Here is a 24,461-nt window from a genome sequence, read left to right as displayed (position 1 = left end):
TCATATTATCTTCCTTCTGTACACAGCTGTCCCTGGGTCTATATTTCTATTTTTATAGAAGGATGCAAATAATATTCAATTAGAGTCCACCCTAATGATAATTTTATCCTCATTACCTCTGTAAAGATACTCTTTCCAAATAAGGTCATATTCTGAAATTAGGAATTCAATGTCTTCTTGAGAGAACAAAATTCAACCTACAACATATAACACCTAGTAACTTTAATTACGATGACTTGGCTATGCAGAATGTTCAATGATTTTTTTTCATCTATGGAATTCATTAAACTTCTCTTATCATATTAAATTTTATTCAATTAATTAAATTTATTTAAAACATCTCCACTTCACATATGTTGATGAAACTAATTGGACACCAGCATGATTAATTTTACTATGCAAAGGCATTCATGGATCTATATGCTCACTTGTTCTGATTTTCTGCTAAAGATATCTTTACAGTTACATTGTATTAAAGTCATGGTAATAAAACAAAGAAGAATATGTCTGTAAATATATGAAAAATCTACCCACGAAGATATCCATACTAACTCCTAGAACCTGTGAATGTGTTAACTTACATAGTAAAACAGACTCTGCTGAAGTAATTAGGTTAAGGATCTTGAGCTGTGATAATTATATTATACAGGTGGCTCCAATATAATCGTCATAAAAGAAGGGGACATCAAATTCAGAAGTGCTGGAGTGATGTACTCTGGAGATGGAAGTGGAAACAAAAATAAGGAATGTAGGTAGCATTTAGAAAATAGAAAAGACACAGATTAGGACTCACTCCTGAAGCCTCTAGAACAAACATAGCACTGACGAAAACTTGATTAGACTGCTGACCTCCAGAAACGTAAGAGAGTAAATGTTTGTTATCTAAGCCAGTAACTTTCATTTGTTACAGAACCATTCAGAAACGAACATATCACTAAGATATAAAATATGAAACATAAATGTACTTAAAACGTGTAACCATCTCTAACTGATTTCCCCTTTCTCATACCACATATATAAGCTACTTTTCTCATTTTAGCATAATCATTTCATAAATTTTACAGATTTTGAATTTATAAATTTTGTTTAAATTTTTATCTATAACAATATAAATAAATATATTTAAATTTTAAAACATATTAAGTATATGTAATAAATAATAAGTACATAGTTCAATGTATATGTTATATATATTTTAATTTTTATAGGTAAAAATACATATCTATAAAATTTTATTGGGCCGAGCATTGTGGCTCATGCCTGTAATCCTAGCACTTTGGGAGGCCAAAGTGGGTGGATCACTGGATGTCAAGCGTTCAGGACCAGCCTGGCCAACATGGTGAAACCTTGTCTCTACTAAAAATACAAAAATTAGCCAGGCGTCATGGCAGGCACCTGTAGTCCCAGCCACTAGGGAGGCTGAGACAAGGGGATCTCTTGAACCCGGGAGGCAGATATTGCAGTAAGCCGAGAACATGCCACGTCACTCCAGTCTGGGTGAAAAGAGCAAGACTCCACCTCAAAAAAATATTATTATAAATAAAAAATGTTTAAATTTTGTAAATATATTTAAATATGTATATATGGTTTACATTTCAAATTTGTAAATATACATTATTTAGACAAAAAACTTAAACATTTATAAATTTAAAATTTATGAAAATAATGTATACCAGTATCAGAAGAGTTTTTTAATATATATGGACAGGAGGAAAAGAAAGAACAATTAGAGATGGATACATGTGACATTTTAAGTATTTTTATATTTCATATTTTATATCTTAAATGATATTGCAGTGGCTAATAGTTATTTCCTTCTTCCACAGTGACAGCAGAGTGATATCTCTACATACAGTTTGCCAGTTAGACTGCATTTCCCTAGCTCCTTTGCTCTTACGTGTTGCCATGCAACTGAGTCCTCACAAATGCTATATATACAAAAGTGATGGGCTACGTTTCTGTGTCTGAGCAGTAAACCTTTGGGCAAATGATTCTTTATACTCTACTTTCTCCACTTGTAGCCAGAATATGGACATGTAGGTAACTGTATGTATTTTGTTAGATTTAAGGCAAAATATGTATTTTGAGGATTTGTTAGATTTAATGCAAAATACATATTTACCCTTTCCTGGTTTCGTTGGAATTCGGTTGGGGTGACTGGCAAAATATTAGCAAAATATTAGGGAAGGTTATAATTAGTCTCAAACCTTTTGGAAAGCCTAAAGGTTTTATTGGAGCAGGCCCCCCGAAGAGGGCTGGTCCATTATATTAGCATAGGAAAGAGATAGAGACTGATAAGAGGCTTCTGCAGTTAAGTCTGTTTACACCACTTCCCTTTGTCTGTGCTCTGTTTACTCATGTCAACTTTGTGCTGGATGCTTGGCCCAGGGGGAGATCAAAGGGGAATTACCTGTTAATAGTGTTTACTCTGGGCCCAAAACCTAAAGCTTTTATCATTCATAAAACCACTCTTTTAACCATGTTAATTATCCACAAACATGTTGACTTACAACCTCTGTTATGAAATCTTCACTGAATAAATGTGTGGAGGTACAGGGGATCTTGGTCGATTGACTGCAGTTGCCCTCTGAAAGCAGCGGACGACCAACCCTAGCCCACTTGAATCACCGAAAGGGTGTGGGAGTGCATTCATTCATCCATTGTTAAGTCAGTGTCTGCAGGACAGACCTCCGCAGATGGTGGTCGACGTCTTATGGTTTTCTAAGGTAAGGAAGCACATTAGTAGACAAAGAGTGTGACACAGAAGTATAAAATGGGAATATCTGCATCAATACTGAGGTAACAGAGACAGTGTAACCACAAACCGACCTTAAATTCTATTATTAGGGGAGGAAGCTCTTTTAACTTATGTGAAGTAAACTACTTTTGTGAGCCTTAACTCTTTAAATATTACAACTAGTTTAGTGGTGATGATATTCTCCTCAGGACACGTCCTACCTCTCCATGTTTTCACTGTATCCATGAATTGAGTTAGATACCCAACATATTCCATACAAAAATTACAAGGAATGCACATGGAAATAATAACTAGACACTAAAAAAATGACAGCCCTCACCAGATTATCTAGGCAGGGAGCATACCTGCCTGGATACAATTTGAATGTGCATTCCCTCCAACTCTCACATTGAAATGGCTCCCTAGTCTTGGAGGTGGATCGTAGTGGGAGATGTTTGGGTCATGGCACAGATCTCTCATGAATGGCTTGGTGCTTAGCTCACAGAATGAGTGTATGTCTTCACTCTATTAGTTTACATGAGAGGTGGTTGTTTGAAATCTCCTGGGACATCCTCCCTCTCTCTTGCTCCCTCTCTCATCATGTGACATGCTTGCATCCCCTTATCCTTCCACTTTGCTTGTAAGCTTTCTGGGGCCCTCACCAGGAACCGATGCCAACACTATACTTCTTGTACAGTCTGCAGAACTGTGAGTCAAAATAAAACTATTTTGTTTACAAATTAGCCAGCCTCAGGTATTCCTTTATAGCAATGCACAATAGACTAACACAGATAATTAGTACCAAGGAGTGGGGCATTGTTATAAAGATACCTGGAAATATAGAAGAGGTTTTGGAACTGGTAACGGGCAGAGGTTGGGAGAGTCAGGAGAATTCAAAAGACAGAAAGATGAGAGAAAGTTTGGAACTTCTTAGAGACTGATTAAGTGGTTATGGCCAAAATGCTGATAGAAATATGGACAGTAAAGGCCAGACTGACAAGGTCTCAGATGGACTAAGAAATATACTGTGAACTGGAGCAAAGACTACCCTTGTTACACACACGTATGTGTGTGTGTGTGTGTGTGTGTGTGTGTGTGTGTGTTTAAGAGGAAGAGACCAGGTTATATAGAGAAATGCCATTGCAAAATTGCCTCAAAGATATATCATGAATCTTCCCATGAAATCTTCCCTCCTCAGGAAGCTCTGCATTCAATTACTGAAATAAAAATTCACTGGGAAGAGGAATATACTCAGATATGCTAGGAGTTATTATATCCTGGCTCTGAACTCATAGTAATCCCTGGTGATATGAAATTCTACTATACTCAACCAGAAAAAGTGGATATTTATGTGCATCACTTTATAAACAGTATAGATACTTTATTTTTTCTTACATTGGGTGCCTTGAGCCATTGGATAAATCCTTTAAAATTTTATCTTGTTCAAGTATGTATAGTAGAAATAATAAATATAGTAACACACAATTTCCCTGGATGGGTTTCCTAACGTGTACAGCAAAGAATGATATGAAAGGAATAATGAAGCACAACTCATGGAAACATCCACCTCAAGATTCATCGAGAGTAAATACAGAACAGTAGCAAATCCATGGAGAAATTGTAGAGATTAGTGCTAACAGGAAAGATTTTTAAAATGCATGTTTGGTGATTTCTCAACATTATCCCTTGAAATAACCCATCTGACTGAGGCAAAGACAAATGGGTCATTGATAATTACAAATTATCAAAACTTTAATCAGATGATAATTGCAAATTAAGTGCACTGCAATTTTAGTTCCTTTGCTGAAGCAAATCAACGCAATTTTGGCAGCTATTATGCAGCTATTTACCAAGTTAAATGATCAGGGTGAAATTCCATGAGATAAAGGATCTCTGAGCTTAATGGATATCCTGAAGATTGTGTAATATTGAGAAATGTAGAAGTTTTAACCGAGCAGATATAGGTATTGCTATACTCAACTGAGGATTCACAACTTGTGGGCAATTCTAGTTCTAGAATGAAGGCTATTTAAGAGATGGATAAACAGTATGGAAAAACAGCCCTCAAGTAAAACAAGCTGATCCACCACTAAATTTACTGTCAGAAAAAAAGCACAACAAGAATGAAAACAACCAACAAAAATCCATCACATTCTAAAGCAAATCAATAAAATCCAGACATGCAGCAGTATAACAACAACAAAAAAGTAAAATGTCAACCAGAACAAAGATTAAAACAATAATCAAACTCAGAGATGACAGAGAAGCTAAAATTAGCAGACAAGGGATTAAAAAATTGGGATCATAAACATTTAAAATGAAAGTTTTATAAAATACATTGGCCAGGTGCAGTGGCTCACACCTGTAATCTCAGGACTTTGGGAGGCCAAGGCAGGAGGATCATGAGGTCAGGAGATGGAGACCATCCTGGTCAACAAGGTGAAACCCCGTCTAAAATTATTTTAAAAATTAGCTGGGCAAGGTGGCACACACTTGTAGTCCCAGCTACTCAGAGGCTGAGGCAGGAGAATTGCTTGAACCCAGGATGTGGAGACTGCAGTGAGCCAAGATCGCCCCACTGTACCACAGCCTGAGCAACAGTGTGAGACTCTGTCTCAAAAAAAAAAAAAAAAAAAAGAGAGAAAAAGGAGAATACGTTTTCAACAACCAAATCTTAGCAAAAAAAATTACTAGCCAACTTTCACTCCTTTAAGAAACATTAAAGAACTATCTTCAGAGGAAGGAACATGATACAGAAGGAAAGTTGGTTGTGTATAAAGAAGGAAGAGCACTAAAAGTGGTAAATATATGAGTAAACACAAAAGGGACTTTACCATCATTCCCTGGTTTTCAGAAATATAATTACCTACTTAAAGTACAAATACTAACAATGGATTTGGGGGCTCATTTCACCTGTAGAAACAAAATGTAGAACAAAACTTATACAAAGAAGAAGCAGGATTAATAGTAGTATGAGGGGTTTATATTATCACATTGTATGTGAAGTGGTACAATATTTTATTCTTGGTAGAAAGGATGAGCCTAGCACGCAATTCCCTGACTAACCAATTAGAAATTAATAAATAAAACAAAAAGTATATATGATATGCAAATAAAAGAGAAAAGTGAATACGAAATAAAAATCAGTCTAGCAGAACAGAAGGAAAAAAAGAGCAAAAGACAGATAAAATAAAAATAGAAGAATTGAAGAATAAATTCTGATATGTTAAATTTAAATAAATTAAATATTTAATTTAATTGAGATAAGAGATGCTCCACTTGCACATATACAAAGGGAAACAGTGTTTTGTGGATCACCTTCGACTATGTAGGCAATACTTCCTATATCTGGGCATCCTGTTATGACCCCTCTACTGGATTAATTCAAAGTAGTCGCTTTTGAGTGTGACCTAAAAACAGACAAACAGGGCCTGCAGAAAATCCATGTTGTTATGTGAGACATTTTGCAATTTTTCCTTACAATGTAAGAAACTCCATTAAATTTGAGTGCTTTCAGCAAACAAAGGTGTTGTATGGAGTTCTGGCAAACCCCAAGAGAATAATTACAGTGAAGGTGTGGGATTTAGGGTAATGCCAAAACATCTAGTGCTAATAATTAGTATTCATTTTAAAATCAGTCCTAGAAATTCGTTTTAGCCATTATTATACTTAACTTGCCCTGTTGCTGAAAACATCTATGAAACTGGACAAAAATGTTTTCAAACATGGTGTGCAGGACAGTGAAAATCTTTGATCCTTAAGAAAAGAAAAATAACTGAAGTAAGTCACAATAACATTCAAGTCTTCTACCCAGGAACAGTTTCCAATTATGCCTAAGGGAACTAGAGCATACTATACAGTAATTCCAGCAATTTAGAAAGTCAAGGCAGAAGGACTGCTTTAGCCAGGTGTTCAAGACGAGCCTGGGAAAGATAGAAAGGCCCTGCCTCTACTAAAAATAATTAATACTACTAATAATTACTAGGCATAGTAGTGCATACTTGTGACCCCCGCTTCTCAACTCTCTGAGTTGGAGTGCTTGGACCCAGGAGGTAAACTCTGCAATGAGCCAGGATTGTGCCACTCCACTACAGCCTGAGTGACAGAATGAGACTCTGTATTGGTCCATTTTCATGCTGCTGATAAAGACATACCAGAGACTGGGCAATTTAAAAAAGAAAGAGGTTTATATGGACTTACAGTTCCACACGGCTGGAGAGGCATCACAATCATGGCAGCAGGCAACGAGGATCAAGTCACATCTTAGGTGGATGGTGGCAGGCAAAAAATAAAGAGCTGGTGCAGGAAAGCTCCCATTTTTAAAACCATCAGATTTCATGAGATTCATTCACTATCGAGAACAATGCAGAAAAGACCTATCCCTTTAATTTAATCACCTCCCACTGGGTTCCTCCCATGACACACAGGAATTGTGGGAGTTACAATTCAAGATGAGATTCGAGTGGGCACAAAGCCAAACCATATCATTTGACCCCTGGACCCTCCCAAATCTCATGTTCTCACAGTTTAAAACACAATCATGCCTTCCCAACAGTCCCCCAAAGTCTTAACTCATTTCAGCATTAACTCAAAAGTCCACAGTCCAAAATCTCATTCAAAACAAGCCAAGTCCCTTCTGCCCATAAGCCTGTAAAATCAAAAGCAAGTTAGTTACTTCCTAGACACAGTGGGGAACAGGCATTGGATAAATACAGCTGTTCAAAATGGGAGAAAATGGCTCAAACAAAGGGACCACAGGCCCTATGCAAGTCTGAAATCCAGCAGGGCAGTCAAATCTTAAAGGTCCAAAATGATCTCCTTTGACTCCATATCTTACATTCAAGTCACGCTGATGCAAGGGGTAGGTACCTGTGGTCTTGAACAGTTTCACTCCTGCGGCTTTGCTGGGCACAGCCTCCTTCTGGCTACTTTGATGGGCTGGCACTGAGTGTTCTCGGCTTTTCTAGGGGCACAGCGCAAGCCATTCTAGGGTCTGGAGGGTAGTGTCCCTCTTCTCACAGCCCCACTGGGATGTTCCCCAGCAGGGACTCTGTATGAGGGCTCTGACCTTACATTTCCCTTTCATACTACACTCGCAGAGGTTTTCCATGAGGGCCACACCCCTACAGCAAACTTCTGCCTGGGCATCCAGGCATTTCCATACATCCTCTGAAATCTAGGCAGAGGTTCCCAATTTGTTGACTTTTGTGCACTCACATGCTCAACACCACATGGAAGCTGCCAAAGCTTTGGGCTTGCACCCTCTGAAGCCATGGCCTGAGCTCTACATTGCCTCCTTTCAGCTACAGTTGGAGCAACTGAGATGCAGGGCATCGAGTCCCTAAGCTGCACACAGCGCAAGGTCCCTGTGCCCAGCCCACAGAACCACTTTTTCTTCCTATGTCTCTGGGGCTCTGATGGGAGGGGCTGCCATGAAGACCTCTCACATGCCCTGAAGACATTTTTCCCATTGTCTTGGGGATTAATATTCTGTTCCACGTTGCTTATGCAAATTTCTGTATCTGGCTTGAATTTCTCCTCTGAAAATGGTATTTTCTTTTACATCCTATTATTGGGCGGCAAATTTTCCAAACTTTTATGCCCTGCTTACCTTATAAAACTGAATAGTTTGAACAGCACCCAAGTCACCTCTTGAATGCTTTTCTGCTTAGAAATTTCTTCCACCAGATACCCTAAATCACCTCTCTTAAGTTAAAGCTTCCACAAATCTCTGGGGCAGGGACAAATCTATCTTTGCTAAAATATAACAAGAGTCATCTTTGCTCCATTTCCCAACAAGTTCCTCATCTCCATCTGAGACCACCTCAGCTTGAACCTTATTGTTCATATCACTATTAGCATTTTTGTCAAAGCCATTCAACAAGTCTCTAGGAAGTTCCAAATTTTCCCACATTTTCCTGTCTTTTTCTGAGCCCTCCAATCTGGTCCAACCTTTACCTGTTACTCAGTTCCAAAGTCACTGCCACATTTTCAGATTTCTTTTCAGCAATGTCCCACTCCACTAGTACCAATTTACTGTATTAGTTTGTTTTCTGGCTGCTGATGAAGACCTGCCAGAGACTGGGCAATTTAAAAAAGAAAGAAGTTTAATTGGACTCATCATTCCACGTTGCTGAGGAGGCCTCACAATCATGGTGGCAGGCAAGGAGGAGCAAGTCACGTCTTACATGGGTGGCAGCAGCCAAAAAAAAAAGAGACTTTGTGCTGAGAAACTCCCATTTTTAAAACCATCAGATCTCATGAGACTCGTTCATTATCACGAGAACAGTGCAGGAACCACCAGCCCCATTATTCAATCGCTTGTCACCTGTTTCCTCCCACAACAGGTGTGAATTATGGGAGTTACAATTCAAGATGAGATTTGGGTGGGGACACAGCCAAACCATGTCAAACCCTGTCTCAAAAATAAAATAAATTTTAAGTTGAACCATTATAAGTCAGGAACTGTGTGTGTGTGTGTGGCAGTGTGTGTGTGTGTGTGTGTGTGTGTGTGTGTGTGTGTGTGCTTGTATAATTATGTTTCAAGATTTAAAAAGATAGTCATAATGAATGACCAGTTAAAAAATTAAAATGATGGAAAACATTAGAAATTCTAAAGGAGAAAAATATAATACACATGATGAAATTAACTGCTAGGTAAACTTAACAGTAGCTTTAAAACTGCAGGAAAATAAAAGGTGATTTAACTGACAGGTAGACCAATATAAAATTACCCTATCTGTGAAACTTAAAGAGAAAAACAGAAAAAAAAAATGTGAAAAGAGATGTTTTTGCTTTAGGAAAAGATGAAGTACCTTAACATTTATGCAATTTGAATTCCAGAAAAATATGAAAGTATCATAGGGGCAGTAAAAACATCTGAAACAAAAGGCCACACTTTTTTCTGAATTTGATGAAAATCACCAGTTCATATGTTGCCGAAGAACAAAAATGCTAACAATACAAAGGACATTATGTCTAGGCACATCATAAGCTAACTGAAAAAATAATAACCAGTCTAAAATCTTTAAGGAGCCAGGGGATAATGGGAAATTGTTAGTTTTAAATAATCATCTTTATTTTTTTCTGAATGTACATTTTTACCTGAATTAGCACTAGTGATAATAATTGTTCTGGCCCTCCATACACTGGTTCTTATGCCTAGAGAAAACCAATGTGAACTAGTTATCACACTCCACATAAAAGAGTCTGTCATACAGGTGATGAATGTTAAAAAAAAGCATGTTGGTGTTTTTCATAGAAGAAAGAGACAGGTACCCCCACCTGTTGGAAAAAAAGAGAAAAATATTTGCTCCTTTGAGATCATAAAATGGAAAGAATTACATTTTATCACTCTAACATTTATGCAATGTAAACATATTTTTTGAAAGACCAAAGAATTTTAGTGTTTCCACCTTTACGATTTAGAAATAGGTCCTGAATTTCATCCTATCTTAAAATGTTAACACACACCTCTGGAGCTTGATAAATCTTACTGGAGCTCTTATTACAAATACGGTTGTCAGTTATCGTCTAGCGCTTGCCTTCATGCGAGAATCCAATGTTTAAGGGAAAAAAAAATCTTTTTAAAACCCCTAAATGTGCAGAAACAGAAAGATACTTTCTTTACATGCCAAAGAAATAATAATGCAATTGATATTCATCGAAATGAATGAATGTCAAAAGGTAATAGAATGATATTTTATATAATAAACTAAAGTCAATGCAACATTGTATGTTAAGTAAAAATTATGAATGTAAAATGTATGTATTTTTAAATCAGCCAAAGCTGAGAATTTTCACCTGCATATCTACACAAGAAATTCTAAATTAAGTTCTATAGGATGAAGTAGTGTAAAATCAAATTATATTTCTGAACCATGGAAGGAATGATGAGGAATTGCTTTGAAATAACTAACTGATTAATATAAAAGCAATAACGCTGTGTTGTTGAGTTTAATGTGGATATAGAAGTACATAAAATTACAAGCATAATAGACTGCAGTAATTTAAGTGTAAATATTATAATTGACAGAGAAATTGCTAATTTAATAATACAGAAAATCTTGTTTTATAAAACTAATATAACATTATAAATGGAATGCTAAAGGTATTTAATAAAAATGAAACAACTAAACAGAAAAAAATTAATTTAAAAAGAAATGGAACAAAAAGAAAATAAGTGGCACTCATGATGATTACATTAACTGCGATTGTACTAAAAATTCTTAAGTAGTCAAACATTATTATGCTAAGTAAAAAAAGTAAGATCTACTTGTACTGTCTTACAGAGACTAATACAAAGATGGTCTAGAAGTAAAAGTATAAGGAAAACATATGTCATGAAAAGGGTAACAGAAGTAAGTTGGTGTGGCTATATTCATAGACACATTGGACATCGAGTGTATTATGAGAAAAGGACATTTTGTAATGATATGAAAAATTGACTCACCAGGAAACTATTACAGTCATAAATATTGTACATAACAGAGCTTTGCAAATATTGAGATAAAAACTGATAAACCTGAATTGATAAACATAAAAATTCATAATCACAGCTAGAAATTTTTACATTTCTGTCTTAATAATTCATGGAACAACTAGATCAAGAATAAATGAAGAGTAAGAGAAGATTTGAATACTACTGTTCAACTTGACCTAATTTTTTTAAAGTACGTATAAAACAACCATAAAATATACATTATTTTGAGTGTTCATAGATGATTCTCCGAGAAAGAGCACATAAGAGAGCTAATCATAAGTTTTGAAAAACTCATGAAATTTCAATCTTACTGACTTATTTTTTCAGAAAAAAATATTAAATTTAGACTCATTCTTCAGGAGTGAAGATTACCTGAGATGACCACATCAGATCAAAAACCATTTCATCCAGTTGTTTTATAGATGGTAAAGTGAAGAGAAATTGGGTGATATAATGAAGGAGGCAAAATTAAAAATGTAGGCTTCGTGACTATTTTTAGAAGAGGGATACTAATGAGTGTGGTATTATATTTTTGTGTTTTTACTTTGCATTGCTTTTATTTATAATAAAGTTCACCAACATTTTAATAATTTTTATTAATTCACTTTTTTCTCATATTCACTGGGTATTTTACTTTTTACCATGCAGGAAAATTTATATATATTAATTTCTTGTTTTTAGAAGTTTTCCATATTAATATATTTTTCTATTTGTATTGTAGCATGACTTTTGATGTACAGAAATATTTCAATTCAATGTAGTTCCATGTATAATAGTTTCCTTTATGTTTGTCTGTTTTCTGTTGTTTGAAGAAATTTTAATCAACTTCAGTATGATAAGCCTATTTTCCTACATTCTGTACTAAAACTTTTAAAGTTTTACTTTCAAATTGTGAACACATGGCAGGGATCATTTGGTGTGTGTTTATTTTATATGTGATTTTGTGTGTATGTGTGTATGACAAAATGTAGCCCATCTTTTCACCAGCAAATTGCAATGTCAGTGCTGCCAAATACAAAGTAACTACACATTTGGCACAGTACTATTTTTCAACAATTATGGTAATTCTCATTTTAATTATATCATTTTTGTATATACCTAATGATGAGTAATTCCCTAAATTGAGGCTTTTATGACTTTTCTAATGAGTCACATTTATAATGTCAGTACCCCCTTCACTTGTGTTTGAATTGACTGGTTCTAATGCATTTCAACAGCTCCTCTCAGGTACTGACTGATGAAAAATTCTCCAATTACAAGTTCAAATATATAAGAACTTGACAAAAGAATGAAAAAAGAGAAAACTGAAAAAAAGAAAGTCATTTCTCTGTGGACATAAAGGTTCATGGCTTATAAAAGCCCATATCTATGTGTAATATTCAAAAGACCATTTAAAGCACATTTAGAGTTAAGTGTCTATATGTGAATGAATATGATAATTTCTACAAAAGATCAAATTATATTAATTATTTTAAAGCTAAGAATATAACAAAACTAGATCATCTAGGTCCTTTCAGGAAGATTTAGTTTAGTTAATTTGAATGGTGTATGCATCACTTTTTAGAAAATTTATATAACATTTTAAGTGTAAAAATTTTTCTAAAGAATATAGTATTTTAATGAGGGTTATAACTATAGAGAATGAATACAACTTCTATTACTTATTAAAACTTGCTACAAAGGTATATTTAGAAATAGCACATTTCAGCCCTTCAGCTGAGTCCTAAAATTAGCCCACTGCATCTTAGAGGTAGAGCAAAGCCCAAGATAAATATAGTGTTGAGATCAAATGAAAACAATAACAGTGCCTATAATGAAATACAAAATTACACTTTGGGAGTAGGGGACTGATAGGAGAAACACAGGACTGAAAAAGCTAAATTTAGATGAGAAAGAAGCTAGATCATTGGCCCAGAAGAACTGAACACTAAATATATTGTTTCATTCACAATAGAGAAACATGTGCTTAAAAGAATTACAGCTCAATTTCCTCCATTAAAAAAAAAAAAAAAAATAATTTTTTTTTTTTTTTTTTTAATTTAATATTTTTTTTTTTTTTTTTTTTTTTTGAGATGATGGAGTCTGGCTCTGTCACCCAGACTGTAGTGCAGTGGTGCAATCTCAGCTCAATGCAACCTCTGCCACCTGGGTTCAAGTGATTTTCCTGCCTCAGCCTCCTGAGTAGCTGGGATTACAGGCACCTGCCAACATGCCCACCTAATTTTTGTATTTTTAGTAGAGATGGGGTTTTACCATTTGGCAAGGATGGATTCGAACTCCTGGCCTCAGGTGATTCACCTGTCTCAGCCTCCCGAAGTGAGCCACTGCATCTGGCAACTGCTTGTTTATTTCTAACAAAAGATATGAGGACAAGGAAATTAGCAAAGAAAACGGATGAGCCTTTTGCTGAAAGTGACTAATGTTAATGGAAAGTGTATATGAAGGATAAATCTTTGACTAACATTTTGATTTTACTATTAAGGACTATTATTTTTGCTAGCACGTACTAAATGTATCAGTTAGTGTGTTAAATACGTACATTGATCATTTTAATTAATTGAAAAAATTCACTGGTCAGGTAGCATTAACATATTACATAGAAATAGTAACTCAGGTTTCAGAAGGGCTGTTTTTCACTTAGACAAAATATTGCAAAAGTAGTGAATTCTGAATTCAGATCCAGGCACAATGACTTAAGCACCTGACCCTCACTCAAGAGTCTGACTCTGACTTTGAAACATTACACTATTTGGAATTTTTTTTCTCCTAAGGAATCATTATGGCAATATTTAATATTTACAGGCAAACAATGGAGAAAAAGAATCAAATTTTTTAACGACAATTAAATACTGACTCTGATCTAACACTAGTTTCTATGAGCCCTACCTAAATTATCACTTTGGTCTGTTAATCCGAGTAAGAGTTTATGGGTGCCAGGTGATAAAAGCTGTTCTAACAGAATTTACCTCATGTTGGAAGCAGTAGAATTTTTAAAACACTATGATTATTTCTCCAACTCCTGCAATTACATTGGAATTAACGTGGCCAAATTCCATATTGCCTTCCACCCTATAGCACAAGTGTTGTTTTAATTGAATGTTCTACATGAAAAGTGTTAAGAGCTCTATTTTACTGTGAAAATAATAAATAAAAATTGAATACTGCACCCTGGAGATATATAAGTATTTGTACTTCCACAAAAATTCAAAGATGTTTGTGAGGTTATTCCTATCACATATTCATATAGTTATTTCTAAATTTTGTAAGTGGAAAATACTGATGCATACGTAGAATATGGGTAAATTAATAAAAATAATATTGGCCACTCACATTTCATCTGCTGATCTAAATTTAATCAACTACTGGCACCAGGTTTGAGTCTGTAGATGTTAATAAATGTTTATCTTTTGGGAAAAGGGGATATCAGATATTTTGCATAGTAAAGACATCAGTACGTATATTCTTATTCTTTTATTTTTATGAAAACTTTTCTAGTCTCTAATTCACTATGTTAGTTTGTAAAATTCTTAACACCTTCCCTTTTCCAAATATGTTGCCATATATTTTTCACAATGTGTATTTACAAAAGTAGTGGGTGGCTTGGATTTCTTGATATGACATTGATAGAGACAGGAGGCAGAAGAATTCTAGGCAGACAGGGGCAATCCCTGACAAAACCCCACCTTCAAGCCAAGAAGCCTGAAACTGTATCCCAAAGTGAGAACTTATATCCCTGTTTTCCTACCCAAATGTTGCCTTTTCCTAAACAACCCGTGGCCTCACCTCACCCCATCGTATGCCCATAAAGTCCCCAAACTCAGCCAGCAGAGAGGATAAAGTACTGGACATGAGGGACTGTGGCTGGATGTCAGAGAGAAGTGGCTTGACTTCACAGGGACAGCTTGATGTCATAACTTCAGAGAAGAATCAGGCCGGAGATGGCAGAAATTCAGGGGAAAATTACTTTTCCGCCCTTTCCCTTTTCAGCTCCCCTTCCTGCTGAGACCCACTTTCATCAGCAAAACATCCCTCACATTTACCATCCTTCAATTTGTTCCTGCGACCTCATTTTTTCTGGATGCTGGACAAGAGCTTGGGAGCCACGTGTATGGATACAAAAGGTTGTCACACTGGCCCTTTGCCCTCACTGGCAGAGGGTGGCCACCTCACATAAAAAGGCAAAGGGCCCACTGAGCTGTTAACACTGAAGTCATCCACAGATGACAGAGTTAAAAGAGCACAGTAACACACCCTCCAGGGCTTTGGGAGTCAGAGGCACCCTGCCTGGATGCTGCTGCAGGGTCTGCATGGAGTTCGCTCCTGCCAGTGCCTAAAAGTGCTCACTCTGGCTCTTGCACCTGCTCACCTATGCGGTCCCTCTGTGAGGGGCGGAACACAGCAGACCCATACAAGTGGAGCTTGAGTCCACTGGTGCTGAAGCAGCTGGCCAGTTACAGGGCTCATGCACTCTGGTCCCTGCCCACTTCACTTGCACACTCTCTCCAGCAAGGAATTGAGGGCAGTAGGCTGAGTAATTGAGGCACCCAGTCACGAGTCCCATGGAGTCAGGGGATTATTCTGCTTCAACATGTATGAGAGGAGCAGGAAATACATCCAATATAAATACAGGGTAAGTTTTTGGGGATGCTGTGGCCTGGATAAAATACAGATAAAGACTTCTAAATGAAAACAAGCAGTTGCTCTCATCTGTGTTCCCTATTCTTATAAAGGATACACACTCCTTTTAAGTTTCATTTTGATTATTCAAAGTCCCATTTAATACACTTAGATTTCCCATTAGACCCTATGTGTCAAGTTAATCAAAAAGTCAACTTTTTGTGGGCCCTTGAATAACTGAAGGTTGGAAATATGTAGTAGCATAAAAAGGTACAATTCTGGGGATAGTATTCACTGAAATATGAGATTCAGGAAATAAATTCAAGATCAAAGATGAGTTGATTTTGGAAGTTCACATTTTGAGCAAAACTGAGAAATTCAAGAAGAGGTATGTGGATGGAACCCATTGATTTAGCATCATATGTGTCTCAAAAGACTTTGAAGCCATGGTACAAAATGAGATCTCTAAAGATAGGTGTGCAAAGAAAGAACTAGTAAGGATGTGGAATAAAAACTTTTGTTGGATAAGTAGAAACAGAGAATCAGTTAGAATGTTGGAAAAAAATTTGACAACATGGAGGCATCACTAGAGCAAGGCAGGCTTCTAGCTTGTGTCAAATATTACACAGATATAGAATGAGATTGTTGCAAATCAAGTGGGTTGTCAAATTTAATTCACTGGTAGAATTTCTGCTTTTTAGCAGAAATAGGGTATGATAGACTGACATTCCCACTAAAGACTGTAGGAAAAGCTAGGTAAAATACTGAAAATAATTTAATTAAACTCATCAGATAATTATAGACGCAAAGAACCTTATGTTTATGTTGGCAAAATTTCAGACAAAGAATACTTCTCAAAAGTGAACTAATGATTGCAGACCCTATTTCCCCAGGGTATTTCTTATTATGAGTGTAGGTTTGAGGCTGAGAATTGAGGTTCAGCTCAGGCAAAGCACGAGCACCCTGCTGACAGAAAAATTTGCCAGCAAATATTGTATTGGTTGTACAGAATTGGAGTGACAAAAACGAAGGCCTGGCAATACTGAAACACGTGGTGATTTTCTCTACAAAATATTTATTCATGTCTGACTTACATAAGAGGTTAGAATCTGGGTTGAAACTTTTTTTAAAGTAGCATGTGATCTTCTAGAGTCTCAAGAATTTATGAAACAAAGAATTTCCAAGGACCAAAACCTGAAGATAAAGCAGATGTGATTTGAAAATCATAGAGAATCTAATAAACAGTGAAATTTTACAGCCACTTAAAACACTTTCCCACTTGGGATTCCTTAAAGATAAAGGCTTAGACTTTGGACTTGAGCTTCTGAGTGACATAAGAACTTAACAAAGATTTTACCAATTGCACAGAACTGGAATGAAGTGGGGCCAACTTCTTTCTCAAGGCATTTGCAAATTTTGAAGGTGCATGGGGCCAAAACTATGTGGTTAACATGAAGAGCAAAAATTAATTTCCTTCATCAATCAGGAATAAGTAGATGAAACCTCCAGGCTCTCAATTGAAAGACCTACAGAAACACACTTCACCTGTAATCCCAGCACTTTGGGAGGCCGAGGCGGGTGGATCACAAGGTCAAGAGATCGAGACCATCCTGGTCAACATGGTGAAACCCCATCTCTAACAAAAAGTTAGCTGAGCATCGTGGCATGTGCCTGTAATCCCAGCTACTCAGGAGGCTTAGGCAGGAGAATTGCCTGAACCCAGGAGGCGGAGGTTGCGGTGAGCCGAGATCGCGCCATTGCACTCCAGCCTGGGTAACAAGAGTGGAACTCCGTCTCAGAAAAAAAAAAAAAAGTTCCTCACATAGTTGGTTAATGAAATTTTTATCTGTTTTCCTGTACCAGGGCTTCCAAACTTTATTGCAAATTAGTTCAGTGATGCTAGATATCCATTTTAATTCACGTGATGGACAAAATAATAAACAAACCAGACCTCTGTGTAGGTAGACACAGAACCTGTAGAGCTGTTAAAGTGTGCCATCCTTGTAAGGATATATATTCACAACAAAAGACGCTTATCATAGAAAGAAATAGTTAAAATAATAAAATTTTACTACTGTTTTCTGGAAGAGAAAATCATGTGTAATGACTTTGAAAAGGGTGAAAGGGTGAAAAATGATCTTTTTAACACACTCTTTAAGGCAAGTTCTCCAAGGCTGTTCTTTGGTTTGAAACAGTTTCATGGAAAGTAGATTATCAGAGGTTGTCACAATTTATCGGAAGAAAATAAAGTTTTCTGCGGACTTTAATGTTTTCAGTGGACCATAAAGACTGTCAAGTTTATACAGTATTATTTTACAGTTACAGTCATTTGAGTCCAGGCTTCCAGAGTCAGGACTGCAGGACACACAGCTATCCACACATGCAGTACAGATTTCTGTATTTCTAAAGGTCTCGTTTTTTCATAGAAAGATTGTGTTTAGACTTTTTCTAGTGATGTTTCTTGATTCCCAGAAATGTATGAGGTGCTTTTGATTGAGCAGAATTCTTACTTTAAATGTGTGGATATTAGGCATGAAATTATGGAGATGTCCATGTTGGATAGAGCCAGAACATTTAGGACAGATTTCGCAGGTTTGTCAGGCAAGGGCACTGATAGGAAAGATCTTAGGGAATAGGCTTTCACACCACAAAAATCCAAGACTGTATATTAGACCAAATCCTGATAGAACACAGCCTCTTTGCCTAATGACAAACTGCTAGCTTAATCTCCGGAGTACAGCCAGGATGCTGCAGAAAATAAACTGCAGAATGCTTTCTTATAAATGATCACAGTACTCTTTGGAAGCTGAATTCCATTTATCAACTTGCTAATCCAAGAGATGTATTTCTAAGGACCTGGAGTAACCCAGAAATTTGGCATAAATGAATGCCAGCAAGTGTCAACGAGAGTCCTAGACATGGCAAAATATGGACTCCCGGACTCCTAAGTTATAGTGATTAAGATGGAAAGACTAGCTCTGATGGGAAGGTATTGGCACATATTAAGACATGCTTCTTGATCATTGCTTGGAAAGTCTTCTCTCCATCAATTTAAAAAGGTTGAGAGTCGAGGGACTTGGCTAGTTTGTCAGTCAAGGTATCCTGAGGCCTTTCAAGAACTATCTTCAGAAGAATAGGTCATTCCACTCTGCCTCCAAGTCAGAGAAATTTAATAAAGTATTATTAATTACCACAGACACTGATGACCAAATGATTTTGCTGCAGGAAGGCTCTAAAAATAGTTATTCTGGTTAGATAAGGACAACTGATATTTTTCCCCACTCTTATAAAAGCAAGAAAAGAAAATGAATTATACATTTGTATAATCCTGCCTCAGCTTTGGCTGAGATAAAGTACCATAGACTGAGGATGTTAAACAACAGAAACGTATTTCTTACAGTTCCAGAGACTGAAAAATCCAAGATCAAAGTACTAGCATATTCAGCTCTTTATAAGTACTCACTTCCTGGCATACAGATAACCATCTTCTTGAGGAATCTTTACATGATGGAGAGAGAAGCTCTCTTATCTCTTCCTCACCCTATAGGGGAACTAATCTCATTATGGAGTTTAGTAGTTAATTCCCACACTACTATACAGAAATATCTGAGACTGGGTGTTTATAAAGAAAACAAGTTTTGGTGGCTCACAGTTCCACAGGTTTAACAGGAAGCACAGCAGCATCTGCTTCTGGGGAGACCTCAGGAAATTTACAATCATGGTGAGAGGAAAAGTGGGAGCAGGCATCTTCACATGGCCAGAGAAGGAAAAAAAGAGAGAAGCTGGAGGTGCTACATTGTTTTAAACAACTAGATCTTGTAAGAACTCATTAATGCACTATCAGGAGAACAGCACTGAGAGTGTGGTGCTATGCCATTCATGTAGGATCCACCCCATGATCCAATCACCTCTGACCAGGACCTCCAATGCTGAGAATTGCGTTTCAACATAAGGTGTGGGTATTATGAGGGTACCATATTATAAGGGTACCACCCTCGTGACCTCATCTAGACTTAATTTTCTTCCAAAGGCCCCCATGTTTGAATACCATTACACTGAGGCTTAGGGCTTCAGCATATGAATTTTGGGGGACACAGGCATCCAGTACATAACAGAGCCTAAGGCAGAGAGAGTCCTGTGCTGCTGTTGCTGTGAAGAAAGAAAGACAGCAGAGTGGTTGGGTTTGAAATTCCATCTCCACGTTTCCAGAGCCCACATACATCAATATTTCAAATCCAAGTCTCATTTACCTCCTTTCTTCATAGATGTGACATTGTTAAACAGAATGTCTCTTTACGCATAAAAAAGGCATATATATACTGCTTAGATTGTGATAAAAACATGGATTTGCAAAGATTAGTACAAAAGTAAAGCCATAAATACTATGTTTTTGTCTAAAGATAACATCTGATTAAGAAAAATTTCCATCATACTAATTTTTAAGTTTTTGTATGTTAAAATGTAAAAACTCCATATTGCTTTTATGTAGGGAAAAGAAGAAACTTATACATGGAATAAAATTGGATAGTTAAAATTAGACTAAGTATTGATTAGTGATGAAATCTGTTCAAAACTTTATTACACTTCCTTACTCTGTTCCCTTACATCTTTCTTTCCATTTTATTCTGACTTGCATTTATTAAATAATTATGAGTAATCATAATTTTTTAATATTTATGAATTAACAATTATAATTATACTAATTTTATAAAGATGGGGTAATGAGGCTAAATTGTGAACTGTATTTTGTTTAGCAAATAGAGTTGCATGGAATTATTTTAGTTTTCTATGCTTGGGCTAAATCCTGAGTAGGTTTCATTATTTGGGTTAAGAAATAAAAGCTTCACATGCACATGTTTTCAAGTACTCACATCAGGAACCTGATTCCTGGGAGGAAATAATCTTGTCAATTCACTGTCTTTAAACTCAAGCATTTGATGGCAAATATCACATATAAATTGTATAAGATTTTAAACTATACTTATTCCTTGCAATTTAAAAATTGATGATGTTTTATTTAACTGTATTTGGGGGGGCATATTTATATTAATTTTCTTAAAACAGGTCTTAAAATGGGTCTATATAAAATAATTCAAATCTATTGTTTTATGTAGACTATGCCCTCTTCGTGACTAAATATAAAAATAATTAGATAATGTTTATAGTGCTTATATGATCATGTTGTTTAATATGCATAATAATCTTGAGAAAAAGGTGATGTACCCATTTCACACCTGTCAAAACAAATAGTGAAGGAGGTTAATTAACTTGACCCTGGTTAAACAGATGGTAAACAGCTGGGATTTAAACCTAGGCCCCAGTAGTCCCAATCATGGTAAACATATGATGCTGCCTCTCTGGTTTAGCTAGTTATGCAAAGGAGAGAACTATTTGTTTTTTATGCCTTTAAACATTTTGTTTTTTAAAACTGTTGGATATGCACATTTTGGAATCAAATAAATAATACACTCCAAATCTTACTTTCAATAAAATGCTCATATAAGCAATTAGGAATTTCAAAAATTCTAATTCCATAAAAGGTCTGATATGGTTTGGCTCTGTGTCCTCACCAAAATCTCGTGCCTAATTGTAATTTCCATGTGTCAGAGGAGGGACCTGGTGGGAGGTGCTGGATCATGGGGGCAGATTTCCCCAAAGCTGTTCTTGTGATAGTAAGTTCTCACAGGACATGATGGTTTAAAAGTATGACACTTTCCCCTCACTCTCCTTCTCCTGCAGGCTTTGAAGATGGTGCTTGCTTCTCCTTCACTTCCTGCCATGATTAAGTTTCCTGAGGCCTCCCCAGCAATGCGGAACTGTAAGTGAATTAAACCTCTTTTCTTTATAAATTACCCAGTCTTAGGCAGTTCCGTATAGTGGTGTGAACATGTTCTAATAAAATAGCTAATTTCAAATACATTCTGCTTTGCTGTCCCCAGTATTAATTGTATAACTGACTCATAGAAGGAAGTAGATCCAAATGAAGCAGAAAATTTTTTCTGACCCCTTCCCAGGCAGGAACTGGAGTACACAGACACTAGAACTAGCCAGCCACTTTGTGCTAGCAGAGGTGGACTCTACTCACTCGATCCTCCTGTGCTCAGTCCCTCACAGGAGGGAGCACACAGGTCAGCAAGTGCAGGAGCCAGAGAGAGTGCCTTTTTGAGTGTTGGCAGGAGGAGCAAAACTCCATGTGGGCCCCATAGCAGCATCTAGTGAGGAGTACTCACGACCCCCAAAGCTCCCGAAGGAGTATTGTGGTCACTGCTCTCTTAGCTTTGCCATCCATGGATGGCTCAAGTGTTAAAAACCCAGTGGAGGGTCAGTGTGACAGCCTCTTGCATCCACACTTGTGGTACCCAAGCTCTTGTTCAGCATTCAGGAACAATCAGGTTGCACAAATGAATTGAAGGGTGGTGAATGCAGAGGATTTTATTGCTGATGAAAGTGGCTCTCTGTGGGAAATGGAGTTGGAAAGGTACCGGAACAGGAAGATAATCTTCCCCTGGAGTCTGGCCAGCATGGCCACATTCCTTTCCAAAGCCATGCTATCAAGGTGTCCCTCTGAAATCAAGCGCTTTTCTTGGACATCCAACCGTACTCTCCAATGTCCAGCTGCTTTTCCTATTTTCCTCCTCTTCTCCCTCTGCTGGCAGAGCCTGGGGTTTTTATGGGCATAGGATGAGGGGTGCGATAGGCCATGGCTGGTTTTGGAAAAGGCAACATTCGAGTGGGAAAACAGGGATATAAAGTTCTCACTTTGGGCTGTAATTCCAGGCTTGAGGGTGAAGTCCTTTGCCAGGGACCCACCCTCTTCTGCCCAGAATTTCCCTGCCTCCTGTCTCTATAACACACATCTCAACAATCTGTTTTGGATTTTTTTTAACACCAGGCATAAGGCAGTATGTATGCTGATAGTGACAATGGCTTTGCTCTCTCTGCAGATGTACGGGAAATAGTTAAGAAGCTACCACAAGGAGTTAAATGGGAGTGTCAGATAGTGATAGTAAAAGTGAGAAAAGCAGACAACCAGTAGCAATTGTGATAAAAGGTAAGTAGGGCAAGAGGATGTTGAAGGGAGGTGAAGAAGAAAGGAAAAATGCAGGAGGAGAAACATTTCAATCTCTAGTGGCCTAAGGCTGCAAAGTGGTTAAATATGAGGCCACATAAAATTTCTTCATTTTCTACCAGGCTTACTGGCGTTTTCTAACCCAAAGTAACTGGTTAAGCACCTTTACTCTAGGGGAGTAGCTCCCAAACCTGGTTGCCACACAGTATTATCTGGCAATATACTGCTAAAAAATGTTAATGCCTAAGATATGCACCTCATGTTTTGATTTAGTCCAATTTGGGATGAAGCAGAGAAATCCACTTTCTCATTATAATTAGAAATTTCATTTTTCTTCTGATGGCATAGGGAGCTTCAACTGTATGTTTAATAATTTGGTGACTGAGAAAGCCATCATTTTATTAACCCAAGATACTGTATTTTATGGCCTATCATCAAAAACTCCATCCAGGCTATATCTTGAAAGTAGGGCAAATTTGAGGTATTGTTTGCAGATTAAAGTTATAATTTAATGCTTACAAATTTAATATATAAACATCTTGGGTTTAATTACATTAATTACATTTATTAAATGTGGCAAATAATATTGACTAACAACAGGCATTTCTCCCTTTTCTACTTTGCTAACAGGACCTCAGTTTCATTATGTATGAGGTGATAGTGCTGTCAGGGAAGCTAGGTACTGGGACTGACCCACGAATCAACCAATTATGTAGACCAATTGCAGTATTCCTATTCCCTTTTTCCAGTGACTGGCTTAGGGGTGTGCTTCTGGCCAGTGAGATTAAAGAAGAAATATTCCAGGGTTTCCTCTATGATAAAAAGCTGGGGTTCTACAAGGATTTCCATTACTGGTTTTGGATGCTGTTTTGTGAGTTTTATCATACCTAGAGTTTGTGATGTTTGGAGTTGCTGCCACCTTCTTGAAATTATGGCATTAAAAACAGCCAATATAATGGAGGCACAAAGAATAAAAATGAAGTGAGCTATGTTCCTCGTGGATATCTTTTGGCTTGTTAACCGGTCCTGCTTCTGCTTATCTCTGAATACTTTCTGAGGAGAGATCACACATATTTTCATTGTTCAAGTCACTGTCAACAAGGTACTATTTTATTGCACCTGATTCATTGATTTATGCCTTTCCCTTTCTAGCAAGATGTTTTTTACTTAATTCCAGCTCACAGTTTTCAAGCTGGAGGGTACGGCTCTGATTACTCCTGTGCCACATGAGTTCCTTTGTCTTTCTTTTAGCATTTCAGCATTATCACGCTCACCTTACAGCACATTTTCCCCCAGGGTCTCAATACTTCCAACTGATGATTTCAGCAAGGTTATTTACATTTTCTTCAGGAGGAGTAGATTTTTAAAAATAAGATTCCTGGTGTTTTCCATATGTGCTGATTAAATGAGCAGCAGACCAAGGTGAGTTTATTAAAAACAGCAAGAATTTTAGCATGGAAGAAAAAGGCCAACAGTAGGGAGCACCACAAAATTAAAATTACAACTTAACCAAGCTGTGCTGTCAAAATCCAGTGATTTCTGTCTTTTGACTCCAG

Source organism: Cebus imitator, unplaced genomic scaffold, assembly GCF_001604975.1.
Source record: "Cebus imitator isolate Cc_AM_T3 unplaced genomic scaffold, Cebus_imitator-1.0 Scaffold661, whole genome shotgun sequence".
Lineage (NCBI taxonomy): Eukaryota > Metazoa > Chordata > Mammalia > Primates > Cebidae > Cebus > Cebus imitator.
Note: the sequence above shows the minus strand (reverse complement) of the source record.